A 14102-nucleotide genomic window follows, 5' to 3' on the forward strand; every position below is an offset into this window, starting at 1 on the left:
AAAACCGAAATTAAACTAAATTAATTGAGTCTAACACTTTAGTATAGGAAAATGGAGAAGACATAAAAGTTACCAAAGTCTTCAGAGTCGTTTTTAGTCGTCATATTAGTAACAATAACATTAATAATAATAATACTAATAGTACTAAATTTGCTTATATGCAAGCGCTTTATTAAGGTAACAGTTTTTTGGTTTCTTGCTTATATCTCGAAAACAGTTACTCCTATCAATTTTTATCTTTCTACTTGAATTAATGCTGATAAAATTTCCTACAAAATAGTTATTTGCATTTTTCACGTAAGACTAACCATAAGCGAGATATATGATTGAAAATAATTAATATTTAAAAAAAAAGTGCTTTAACAGAAAATGTCTTGTGATTTAAAATACACTTAATTTATTGGGTCTAATACTTTATTAGAAGAAAAAGAAAGTGACATAAAAGTCACTGAAGTCTTCAGAGTCGTTTTTAAATGCTGCAGTTTCGTCTTCGTCTCAAACATTGAAAACTGAATTACATTTTTGTTCAGTAACAGTCACAGTTTTCTTATTGGTTTTTTGCTTATATCTCGAAAACAGTTACTCCTATCAATTTTTATCTTTTTTTCAAAATTAAATCTGATTAAATTTCCTACAAAATAGTTATTTGCATTTTTCTTGTAGGACCAACCATAACCGAGTTATAGAGTTGGATATAAATAATATTTAACAAAAATTTGCTTTAAAATAAAATGTTTGAAAAACTGAAATTAAACTAATTTAATTGTGTCTAACACTTTAGTAGAGGAAAAAGAAGAAGACATAAAAGTCACTAAAGGTTTCAAAGTTGTCTTTAATCGTCATATTAATATCAATAACATTAATAATAATAATACTAGTAGTACTAAATTTGCTTATATGCAAACGCTTAATTAAGGTAACAGTGTTTTGGTTTCTTGCTCATATCTCGAAAACAGTTACTCCTATCAATTTTTATCTTTTTACTAAAATTCAAGCTGATAAAATTCTCTACAAAATAATTATTTGCATTTTTTATGTAGGACTAACCATAAGCGAGATATAAGATTGAAAATAATTAATATTTAAAAAAGAAGTGCTTTAACAGAAAATGTCTTGTGATTTAAAATACACTTAATTTATTAGGTCCAATACTTTATTAGAAAAAAAGGGGGTGACATATAAGTCACTGAAGTCTTCAGAGTCGATTTTAAATGCTGCATTTTCGTCTTCGTCTCAAACATTGAAAACTGAATTACATTTTTGTTCTGAAACGGTAACAGTTTTTACTTTGGTTTTTTGCTTATATCTCGAAAACAGTTACTCCTATCAATTTTTATCTTTCTTTCAAAATTAAAGCTGATAACATTTCCTACAAAATAGTTATTTGCATTTTTCTTGTAGGACCAACCATAAGCGAGTTATACAGTTGGATATAAATAATATTTAACAAAAACTTGCTTAAAAATAAAATGTTTGAAATACTGAAATTAAACTAAATTAATTGTGTCTAACACTTTAGAAGAGAAAAAAGAAAAAGACATAAAAATCACCAAAGTCTTCAAAATCGTTTTTAGTCGTCATATTAATAACAATAACATTAATAATAATAATACTAATAGTACTAAATCTGCTTATATGCAAGCGCTTTATTAAGGTAACAGTTTTTTGGTTTCTTGCTTATATCTCGAAAACAGTTACTCCTATCAATTTTTATCTTTTTACTAAAATTAAAGCTGATAAAATTTCCTACAAAATAGTTAATTGCATTTTTAATGTAGTACTAACCATAAGCGAGATATAAGATTGAAAATAATTAATATTTAAAAAAAAAGTGCTTTAACAGAAAATGCCTTGTGATTTAAAATACAATAAAAACATTTACTATACAAAAGTTATAATCGGTTTTTAATAATAATAATAATAATAATAATAATAATAATAATAATAATAATAATAATAATAATAATAATAATAATAATAATATTAATAATAATAATAGTAATAAAAGTAATAATAATAATAATAATAATACTTATAATAATGAATTTTTTTCTAAATTAAAGCTTAGTTTTTCTAAGGAAAAATGAAGCTTATTTTGTGTTATCTGAGCGTTTTCTCATTTCTATGCAAGAGATCATCTGTGATCTGTTTTTAGGCAAGAAATTGTCTAAAATTAAAAACTCATTTTAAAACTGGTATAAAAACATTTACTATACAAAAGTTATAGTCGGTTTTTAATAATAATAATATTAATAATTATTTTAACATTAATTTAGTTTAATTTCGGTTTTTCAAACATTTTATTTTATATCAAATTTTTGTTAAAGATTATTTATATCCAACTCTATAACTCGCTTATGGTTGGTCCTACAAAAAAAATGCAAAAAAACTATTTTGTAAAAAATTTTATCAGCTTCAATTTTGAAGGAAAGATAAAAATTTATAGGAGTAACTGTTTTCGAGATATAAGCAAAAAACCAAAGTGAAAATTGTAACCGTTACTGAACAAAATTGTAATTCAGTTTTCAATGTTTGAGACGAAGACGAAAATGCAGCATTTAAAAACGACTCTGAAAACTTCAGTGACTTTTAAGTCACCTCCTTTTTTTTCTAATAAAGTATTGGACCCAATAAATTAAATGTATTTTAAATCACAAGACATTTTCTGTTAAAGCACATTTTTTTTAAATATTGATTATTTTCAAACTTACATCTCGCTTATGGTTAGTCCTACATGAAAAATGCAAATAACTATTTTGTTGGAAATTTTATCAGCTTTAATTTTAGTAAAAAGATAAAAATTGATAGGAGTAACTGTTTTCTAGATATAAGCAAGAAACCAAAAAACTGTTAACTTAATTAAGCGTTTGCATATAAGCAAATTTACTACTATTAGTATTATTATTATTAATGTTATTGTTATTAATATGACGATTAAAGACGACTCTGAAATCTTTAGTGACTTTTATGTCTTCTTCTTTTTCCTCTACTAAAGTGTTAGACACAATTAATTTAGTTTAATTTCAGTATTTCAAACATTTTATTTTAAAGCAAATTTTTGTTAAATATTATTTAAATCCATCTCTATAACTCGCTTATGCTTGGTCCTACAAGAAAAATGCAAATAACTATTTTGTAGGAAATTTTATTAGCTTGAATTTTAATAAAAGGATAAAAATTGATAGGAGTAACTGTTTTCGAGATATAAGCAAGAAACCACAACACTATTACCTTAATTAAGCGTTTGCATATAAGCAAATTTAGTACTATTGGTATTATTATTATTAATGTTATTGTTATTAATATGACGATTAAAGACGACTCTGAAATCTTTAGTGACTTTTATGTCTTCTTCTTTTTCCTCTACTAAAGTGTTAGACACAATTAATTTAGTTTAATTTCAGTATTTCAAACATTTTATTTTAAAGCAAATTTTTGTTAAATATTATTTAAATCCATCTCTATAACTCGCTTATGCTTGGTCCTACAAGAAAAATGCAAATAACTATTTTGTAGGAAATTTTATCAGCTTTAATTTTAGTAAAAAGATAAAAATTGATAGGAGTAACTGTTTTCGAGATATAAGCAAGAAACCAAAAAACTGTTAACTTAATTAAGCGTTTGCATATAAGCAAATTTAGTACTATTAGTATTATTATTATTAATGTTATTGTTTTTAATATGACGATTAAAGACGACTCTGAAATCTTTAGTGACTTTTATGTCTTCTTTTTTTTCTCTACTAAAGTGTTAGACACAATTAATTTAGTTTAATTTCAGTATTTCAAACATTTTATTTTAAAGCAAATTTTTGTTAAATATTATTTAAATCCATCTCTATAACTCGCTTATGCTTGGTCCTACAAGAAAAATGCAAATACCTATTTTGTAGGAAATTTTATCAGCTTTAATTTTAGTAAAAAGATAAAAATTGATAGGAGTAACTGTTTTCGAGATATAAGCAAGAAACCAAAAAACTGTTACCTCAATAAAGCGCTTGCATATAAGCAGACTTAGTACTATTAGTATTATTATTATTAATGTTATTGTTATTAATATGACGACTAAAAACGATTCTGAAGACTTTGGTGACTTTTATGTCTTTTTCTTTTTTCTCTACTAAAGTGTTAGACACAATTAATTTAGTTTAATTTCAGTATTTCAAACATATTATTTTTAAGCAAGTTTTTGTTAAATATTATTTATATCCAACTTTATAACTCGCTTATGGTTGGTCCTACAAGAGAAATGCTAAAAACTATTTTGTAGGAAATTTTATCAGCTTTAATTTTGAAGAAAAGATAAAAATTTATAGGAGTAACTGTTTTCGAAATATAAGCAAAAAACCAAAGTGAAAATTGTAACCGTTACTGAACAAAAATGTAATTCAGTTTTCAATGTTTGAGACGAAGACGAAAATGCAGCATTTAAAAACGACTCTGAAAACTTCAGTGACTTTTAAGTCACCTCCTTTTTTTCTAATAAAGTATTGGACCCAATAAATTAAGTGTATTTTAAATCACAAGACATTTTCTGTTAAAGCACATTTTTTTTAAATATTGATTATTTTCAAACTTACATCTCGCTTATGGTTAGTCCTACATAAAAAATGCAAATAACTATTTTGTTGGAAATTTTATCAGCTTTAATTTTAGTAAAAAGATAAAAATTGATAGGAGTAACTGTTTTCTAGATATAAGCAAGAAACCAAAAAACTGTTAACTTAATTAAGCGTTTGCATATAAGCAAATTTAGTACTATTAGTATTATTATTATTAATGTTATTGTTATTAATATGACGATTAAAGACGACTCTGAAATCTTTAGTGACTTTTATGTCTTCTTCTTTTTCCTCTACTAAAGTGTTAGACACAATTAATTTAGTTTAATTTCAGTATTTCAAACATTTTATTTTAAAGCAAATTTTTGTTAAATATTATTTAAATCCATCTCTATAACTCGCTTATGCTTGGTCCTACAAGAAAAATGCAAATAACTATTTTGTAGGAAATTTTATCAGCTTGAATTTTAGTAAAAGGAAAAAAATTGATAGGAGTAACTGTTTTCGAGATATAAGCAAGAAACCAAAACACTGTTACCTTAATTAAGCGTTTGCATATAAGCAAATTTAGTACTATTGGTATTATTATTATTAATGTTATTGTTATTAATATAACGATTAAAGACGACTCTGAAATCTTTAGTGACTTTTATGTCTTCTTCTTTTTCCTCTACTAAAGTGTTAGACACAATTAATTTAGTTTAATTTCAGTATTTCAAACATTTTATTTTAAAGCAAATTTTTGATAAATATTATTTAAATCCATCTCTATAACTCGCTTATGCTTGGTCCTACAAGAAAAATGCAAATAACTATTTTGTAGGAAATTTTATCAGCTTTAATTTTAGTAAAAAGATAAAAATTGATAGGAGTAACTGTTTTCGAGATATAAGCAAGAAACCAAAAAACTGTTAACATAATTAAGCGTTTGCATATAAGCAAATTTAGTACTATTAGTATTATTATTATTAATGTTATTGTTTTTAATATGACGATTAAAGACGACTCTGAAATCTTTAGTGACTTTTATGTCTTCTTCTTTTTCCTCTACTAAAGTGTTAGACACAATTAATTTAGTTTAATTTCAGTATTTCAATCATTTTATTTTAAAGCAAATTTTTGTTAAATATTATTTAAATCCATCTCTATAACTCGCTTATGCTTGGTCCTACAAGAAAAATGCAAATAACTATTTTGTAGGAAATTTTATCAGCTTTAATTTTAGTAAAAAGATAAAAATTGATAGGAGTAACTGTTTTCGAGATATAAGCAAGAAACCAAAAAACTGTTACCTTAATAAAGCGCTTGCACATAAGCAGATTTAGTACTATTAGTATTATTATTATTAATGTTATTGTTATTAATATGACGACTAAAAACGATTCTGAAGACTTTGGTGACTTTTATGTCTTTTTCTTTTTTCTCTACTAAAGTGTTAGACACAATTAATTTAGTTTAATTTCAGAATTTCAAACATATTATTTTTAAGCAAGTTTTTGTTAAATATTATTTATATCCAACTCTAAAACTCGCTTACGCTTGGTCCTACAAGAAAAATGTAAATAACTATTTTGTTGGAAATTTTATCAGCTTTAATTTTGAAAGAAAGATAAAATTTGATAGGAGTAACTGTTTTCGAGATATAAGCAAAAAACCAATAAGAAAACTGTAACTGTTACTGAACAAAAATGTAATTCAGTTTTCAATGTTTGAGACGAAGTCAAAAATGCAGCATTTAAAAACGACTCTGAAGACTTCAGTGATTTTTATGTCACCTCCTTTTTCTTCTAATAAAGTATTAAACCCAATAAATTAAGTGTATTTTAAATCACAAGACATTTTCTGTTAAAACACTTTTTTTTAATTAATAATTATTTTCAAACTTATATCTCGCTTATGGTTAGTTCTACATGAAAAATGCAAATAACTATTTTGTAGGAAATTTTATGACCTTTAATTTTGGTGAAAAAGTAAAAATTGATAGGAGTAACTGTTTTCGAGATATAGGCAAAAAACAAAAAAACTGTTACCTTAATTAAGCGCTTGCATATAAGCAAATTTAGTACTACGAGTATTGTTATTACAAATGTTATTGTTATTAATATGACGACTAAAGACAACTTTAAGACTTTAGTGACTTTTATGTCTCCTCCTTTTTCCTCTACTGAAGTGTTAGACACAATTAATTTAGTTTAATTTCGGTTTTTCAAACATTTTATTTTAAAGCAAATTTTTGTTAAATATTAAAATCTATAAAATGGCTTAGATTGCCTAAAAACACAGATCACACATAATCTTTTGCATAAAAATGAGAAAACACTCATGTAACACACAAAATAAGCTCCATTTTTCCTTTTTAAAAGTATTATTATTATTATTACTTTTGTTACTATTACTATTATTATTATTATTATTATTATTATTATTATTGTTATTATTATTATTATTATTATTATTATTATTATTATTATTATTATTATTATTATTATTATTATTATTATTATTATTATTATTATTATTATTATTATTATTATTATTATTATTATTATTATTAAAAACTTATATTAAACAGACAGAAAACGTCGTATTCTGACACAACTTATAACACAGATCACACATGATCTTTTGCATAGAAATGAGAAAACGCTCATATAACACAAAATAAGCTTCATTTTGGCTTAGAAAACTAAGCTTACTTTTACTACTACTATTATTATTATTTTTATTATTATTATTATTATTACTATTATTATTATTATTTTTATTACTATTATTATTATTATTATTATTATTATTATTAACTTTTGTATAGTAAATGTTTTTATACCAGTTTTAAAATGAGTTATTAATTTTATTCAATTTCTTGCCTAAAAACACAGATCACAGATGATCTCTTGCATAGAAATGAGAAAACGCTCATATAACACACAAAATAAGCATCATTTTTGCTTAGAAAAACTAAGCTTTAATTTAGAAAGAAATTCATTATTATAAGTATTATTATCATGATTATTATTATTATTATTATTATTATTATTACTATTATTATTATTATTATTATTATTATTATTATTATTATTATTATTGTTATTATTATTATTATTAAAAAATTATATTAAACAGACAGAAAACGTCGTATTCTGACACAAAAAAACGAATTACGTTATAGACTTGACGAGAACGGCGTATCTCGGACACTTATAGGACTCTTATAGGGTCAAAAATTATCAGTTTGGATTAAAACAAATTATTTTTGTTGACTCTCAGTCTGAATTGTTCATCAGTTTAAACAAAAACGGCTTACTTTAGACGATCTTTTGCTTTGAACAAGAAAACTTACATCGAACAGACTAAAAACGTATTAATCTGGCATAAAAGAGCAATTTATGTATCACTTTGGATAAAGGCAGCTAATCCTATTCGTTTCATTGCTTAAAATAGACAAAATTGTTAATAAATCTAACAAAAACGCTGTATTCTAGCACAAAATACTAATTACATTATAGTTTCGACGAGAATAGCTTATTTGGAATGATTCTATGCTTCCAAACGAGTAAATTTTTAATAAACAGATGCCAAACATCATGTTTTGTCCTATAAAGACATTTTATATTGCAGTTTGTATTAAAACAAAATATTTTCGTTGATTCTTTGTTAGAAGCAGCAAACCTAACATTAAAGAATCTGAAAACTTTGTATTCGGACACAAACCACCGAATTTTGTTTCAGTTTAGACAAAAACGGTCGATTTTCGACAATATTTTGCTTTGAACAAGAAAGCTTATATCAAACTGACTAAAAACGTCTTATTTTAGCACAAAACAAAAGATTTGCGTTATAGTCTTAAAGCTGATTCATGCCACAGTTTGGATAAAAACCAATTATTTTTGTTAATTCATTGTTACAAACAAGAAACCTTACATCAAAGAAACTGAAAACCCCTTATTTAGGCACAGAAATTCGAATTACGTTTCAGTCTGGACAAAAACTGCTTATTTTAGACGATCCTTTGTTTTGAACACGAAAACTTACATTAAAAAGATTAAAAACGTCTTATTCTGGCTGAAAACTGCAAATTATATATTACTCTAGATAAAAGCAATTTATCCTGATTACTCCTTTACTTAGAATAGAGTAAACTTGTATAAAACTTAATGAAAACTTTAAATTTCGTCTCAAAGAAATAATTTACGTCATAGTTTTGACCAGCACTGTTTATTTCAAACGAAATTATGATTCGAAACTAATGAACTTTTATGGGGCAGATGCAAAACCACATATTACCATATAAAGCGTTGTTTTAAAGCAAATTATTATGATGATGATAATGATGATAATGTTTTATTGATGTTATAAATACAAAGTATCTTACATACGTCACCAAGAAAAGAAGAGAAAACAAGAAAATACACTTTAACCGTTTACAAAAGCAGATAATAATAATTATATAAGAAAACTTAGTTAAGATGACATTTTACAAAAATAATTACTGAATTCATCAACAGAGTAAAATGCCTCTTGTAGCAGGAAAGATTTAACACAGTTTTTAAAAGCCTTGAACTCGAGGTTTTTATAGGTGTCAGGTAACATGTTAAATAATTTAATACAGTAATAACTTGTGCTGTTTCTAGTACGTGATAATCGCAGAAAATTTGGTCTGAGTAAATGCCGGAATCTGGTGGAGTATGTATGATCAAACGAATCATATTTGTTTAAGTTTTGATGAGTATATAGAAGACATTGCAAAATATAAGTGCAGGGAACCGTTAAAATTTTGAAGTTTCTGAAATATTGACGACAGTCACTCTGATAGTGACAGCCAGCAATAATTCTGATACATTTTCTTTGTATTTTGAATAATTTAGCTGTATGTGGCGAATGACCCCAAGCAAGGATGGCATATGAAAGAACACTGTGAAATATGGCATGATAAACTGATAATAAAGTTTTAGTCGATAAGGTAGATACCAACTGCCTAAACAAGAACAATTTTTTAGAAAGTTTAGTAACTAAGTAGTCGCAATGAGTTTCCCAAGTCAATCCACAATCCAGAAAAACACCTAACAGCTTAATATAAGAAGGGGTAATAAATGATTTGTTTAAGGAAAAAATAATTTCTTGAGTTTTGGCACAATTAACGGTAAGTTTGTTACCAATAAACCAGTCTTTAATTTTGGTTTCAACACAAGTTTTTATGTGATCCAGAGCCTCTTTTAAATCAAAAGCGCTATAGATAGTGGTGTCGTCAGCAAACAGTAAGAAATTAGTATCTTTAATAGAAAGTGGCAGGTCATTTATAAAGATGAGAAATAGAGTCGGTCCTAGGACCGATCCTTGCGGTACACCAAATTTAATTTCCATTTTATTGGAATTAATATTGTGAGCAGAAACGAACTGACATCTATTTATTAAGTATGAATTCATCAAACTAATACTTCTGACACAGAATCCATATGATTTTAATTTTTGTAACAATATACCATGCTCAACACAATCAAATGCTTTTGTTAAGTCCAAACAGCAAACATAGGTATTTTCCTTATTTTCAAAACTAGACAAAATTTTTTCACTAAGGTAGTTAATAGCTAGGGATGTTGAGTGATTGCATCTAAAACCAAATTGGAACTGCGAGTAGAGACTATTATTCTCAAAATACGAGTTGATTTGCTTTTTTAAAATAAACTCAAAAACCTTTGCTAAGATAGGCACTAGAGAAATAGGTCTATAATTACTGATGTCATTCGGATCTCCTTTCTTAAAAACCGGTACAACTTTGGAAGTTTTTAGAACTGCTGGAAATATACTTTCTCTAATACACCTATTAATGATTTTAGTCAAAGGAATAACTATAAGATTTACTAACGATTTTAGAATTTTTGAACTAATATTGTAGGCATCACAACTATTAGATTTCTTCAAATGATTAATGGCATCCCTAACTTCATTATAAGTAACTTCATGGAAAGAAAATCGAGAGTCAGTTTCAAACGATGTTAAAATATTTGATGTTTTGGGTAACGCGTTAATTGTATTGGCAGCAATGTTAGTGAAATAGTTATTGATAGTGTCAGGCGACAGATTCGTAGGCAATTTAACAGAATTTTTTCTCTTTGTGTTGACAATATCCCACAATGCTTTTTGTTTGTTAGGGACGTTGTTGATCATGTTATCATGAAATTTAACTATAGCTTTTGCAATTTCACTGCGATAGAATTTTCTAAAATCAGTGTAAACCTCTTTATCAATAATCTGTTTGTTTTGAAGTTGAAAAAGCAGAGTTTGCATGTTACGTAAAGATCGCAAATTGTCATTAAACCAATTTTTTGATGCTCGAGTGGATAAAATTTTTTCAGGAAAACAAATAGATACATAATGTACTAGAATACTGTTAAATTGAGTAAATAAGTCTTCAACATCATTGTTAGTATTGTTGATAAAATCCCAGTTGATATTTTCAATAAAGTTATATAGGTGGAATAATCCTAAAGCAGTTATAGGTCTATATTTGGTATTAGAACTTTCATTTGCCACTAGAGACGAAGTAGGAACAAAGACACTCATACATACACCACAATGATCAGATAATCCTGGATCATGAGTTGTTACTTGATAATCATTGATTTGAAAGTTAGTGAAAATGTTATCTAGGCAGGAATTTCCTCGAGTTGGAGTAAAAACAGTTGAGTATAAACCATATGAAAGAAATGTATTAACCAAAGCAACAGCAAGCTTATCCGAAGTGCCAAATTTCACATTGAAATCGCCTGTTACAATAATTTTATTATTGGTTTTGGTTAAAGACGAAAGCATTAAATTTAATTTTTTCAGAAAAACATCAAAATTCCCCGAAGGTGAACGATACAATGTAACTACATTTAAGTTGTCATTTAATAAACATCCAGAAACTTCAAAATCAAACTCAATACTATCAAAACTCAAAGATTTGCAATGAGTCATGGAATTATGAACAAAAATACTTACTCCACCATGATAGCGCAAAGTTCTGCAAAAGCTAGAAACTGTACAATAATTTCCTAATTTAAGAACCTCGATTTCATTAGCCGTCATCCAATGCTCATTGATACATAGTACTTCAAAAGGGCCATCGGACAGCAAAAAGGCTTCTAGATCTAAAATTTTGTTTTTTAAGCTTTGAATATTAAGGTGATATAAATTTAACACAGTTACGCCACTACACTCTGGTTTGGTGGATTGTTGTTTTGGGGGCGCCTGAAGAAAAAACGATTTATAGTAACTCCACAGGGCCAGATGGAAGAATTCATGACTTGCTCAAGTTCTCCTAGTGGCACAGATAGCTTGAATGACGAGTATAGGGTTGGATTTTTCGATTGTAGTCTTTCGCAGTTTGCTATGGACACATGGGGCTTGATATAGTCCAGGATATTCTCGACCTTGGTGTCCGGATCTAATCTAGACAAGTGAAGATGAGCTGATTTAGGAACGCTTTTTAAAACAGTACTGGCTGATGAGCCAATCATTGGTTTTTTTCTAGAAGCTCCCGAGATCGGTTTAGTTGCTTGTAAGCTCTGTGGGGCCACTTTGGTAGACGCGGATGCCTTCTTTTTTTTGTTTTGGACCAGAATGAAGCCGTCCTTTTTATCACTCTGCGGCGTTTTTGTGTTGGTATCAGCAGTAGAGACTCCGGAAGTTGAAGGAATTGTTACTTGTAATGTGGGAGGAAATGTTCTGTCCCTATTTTTTGTCAGGTTTTTGGAATTTGGCAAACCCTTATCCATCATCGTCGCAGGACGTTGCAAGTTGAAAGGTACTTTCGGAGGTTCATCGCTGTTGATAAGCCAGGCTTGTTTACCTGCATTCACTTTTTCGCGAATTTCTCTTCCATTATCGCGATCGTTTTTAAGTTGGCCTTCGATTACCTCTATGAGCGCTGCATTGACTTTAAGAAGGTGGATTTTTTCATCTAATTCCTTGATGATTACATCTTTGTGATCGATAATTGTCTTGAGGTACTTGATTTCGTTCCTGAGGGAGCTAAACGTATCTTCACTTTGAGCAAGAGATTCGCAATCACTAATTTCGCCGGTATCACTCACAGCACAACAGTTAACTTCGTTATCGTTTATAAACTTGGCTTTTTTTATAAGCTTAGCACAAATTGTATGATAATTGGCTCCACATGTAATACATTTGGGGCCACTGTTAGTTTGCTTTTTACATTTCTTGCAGAGAGCCTGCCCGGATGCGTCTGCACCGTCAGACATCGCGCTCGCAATGATATTACCTTTTGCAACAAGAAATTTCACGTCAAAGAAACTGAAAACATGGTATCCATGCACAAATATCGAATTACGTATCAGTTTAGGCAAATACAGCTTATTTTAAACGATTCCTTGCTATAAACAAGAAAAATTTTATCAAACATATTGAAAATGTCTTATTCTTGAAAATAAGAGCAAATTATGTATCAGTTTTAACAAAAGCGGATTACTCTGTTTGATTCTATGCTTAGAGTAGAGTAAACTACTATAAAACGTAATGAAAACTTTATATTCAAGCTCAAAAAAACAAATTACGTTATAGTTTTGAGAAAAAAAAATTGAACAAGTGCAAAAGCTAATACTTTGCTTTAAAATAACGATTTATGTGGTAATATGATTTTCTGGGCCTGAATAAGAGGTTTTCAGTTTCTTTGATGTAAGGTTTCTTGTTTGTAACAATGAATAAACGAAAATCATTGGTTTTAATCCAAACTGTGAACTCTTAATTTCAAACGATTTTATGCCCCCAAACGAGAAAACTTTCACTAAACAGATGCCAAACGTCTTAGTTCGTTTTATAAAAACGACTTATGTTACAGTTTAAACAAAAACAAATTATTTTCGTTGTTGTTGTGTCAAAATAATTTATTTCGAATAATTCAATGGAGCGAAACGAGTAAACTTTTATAGGACAGATGCAAAATACCATATTACCACATAAATCGTTATTTTAAAGCAAAGTATTAGCTTTTGCACTTGTTCAATTAAAGTTTGCTTACTTCGAAATATGTAGTCGTCCGAAATAATTTTTTTTTTCAAAACTATAACATAATTTGTTCTTTTGAGCTTGAATATAGAGTTTTCATTACGTTTTATAGTAGTTTACTCTACCCTAAGCATAGAATCAAACAGAGTAATCCGCTTTTGTTAAAACTGATACATAATTTGCTCTTATTTTCGAGAATAAGACATTTTCAATATGTTTGATAAAATTTTTCTTGTTTATAGCAAGGAATCGTTTAAAATAAGCTGTATTTGCCTAAACTGATACGTAATTCGATATTTGTGCATGGATACGATGTTTTCAGTTTCTTTGACGTGAAATTTCTTGTTGCAAAAGGTAATAATTTGCTTTAAAACAACGCTTTATATGGTAATATGTGGTTTTGCATCTGCCCCATAAAAGTTCATTAGTTTCGAATCATAAAATCGTTTGAAATAAACAGTGCTGGTCAAAACTATAACGTAAATTATTTCTATGAGACGAAATTTAAAGTTTTCATTAAGTTTTATACAAGTTT

The 14102-nt window shown here is 27.4% G+C and overlaps 2 long non-coding RNA genes across 2 annotated transcripts; one reads left to right on the forward strand and one right to left on the reverse strand.

The window, feature by feature from the left end:
- Positions 1-8899: 8899 nt before the first annotated feature.
- On the forward strand, positions 8900-9701 carry LOC135266958 (uncharacterized). The gene is made up of 2 exons (XR_010335183.1): positions 8900-9144; positions 9193-9701. It is a non-coding gene; the product is annotated as an uncharacterized LOC135266958 (long non-coding RNA).
- Positions 9702-10564: 863 nt separating this feature from the next.
- On the reverse strand, positions 10565-12207 carry LOC135266957 (uncharacterized). Its single transcript, XR_010335182.1, has 2 exons — positions 12042-12207; positions 10565-11992 (listed from the first exon to the last, which is right to left on the reverse strand). It is a non-coding gene; the product is annotated as an uncharacterized LOC135266957 (long non-coding RNA).
- Positions 12208-14102: the final 1895 nt, after the last annotated feature.

Source organism: Tribolium castaneum, chromosome 8 (assembly GCF_031307605.1).
Source record: "Tribolium castaneum strain GA2 chromosome 8, icTriCast1.1, whole genome shotgun sequence".
Lineage (NCBI taxonomy): Eukaryota > Metazoa > Arthropoda > Insecta > Coleoptera > Tenebrionidae > Tribolium > Tribolium castaneum.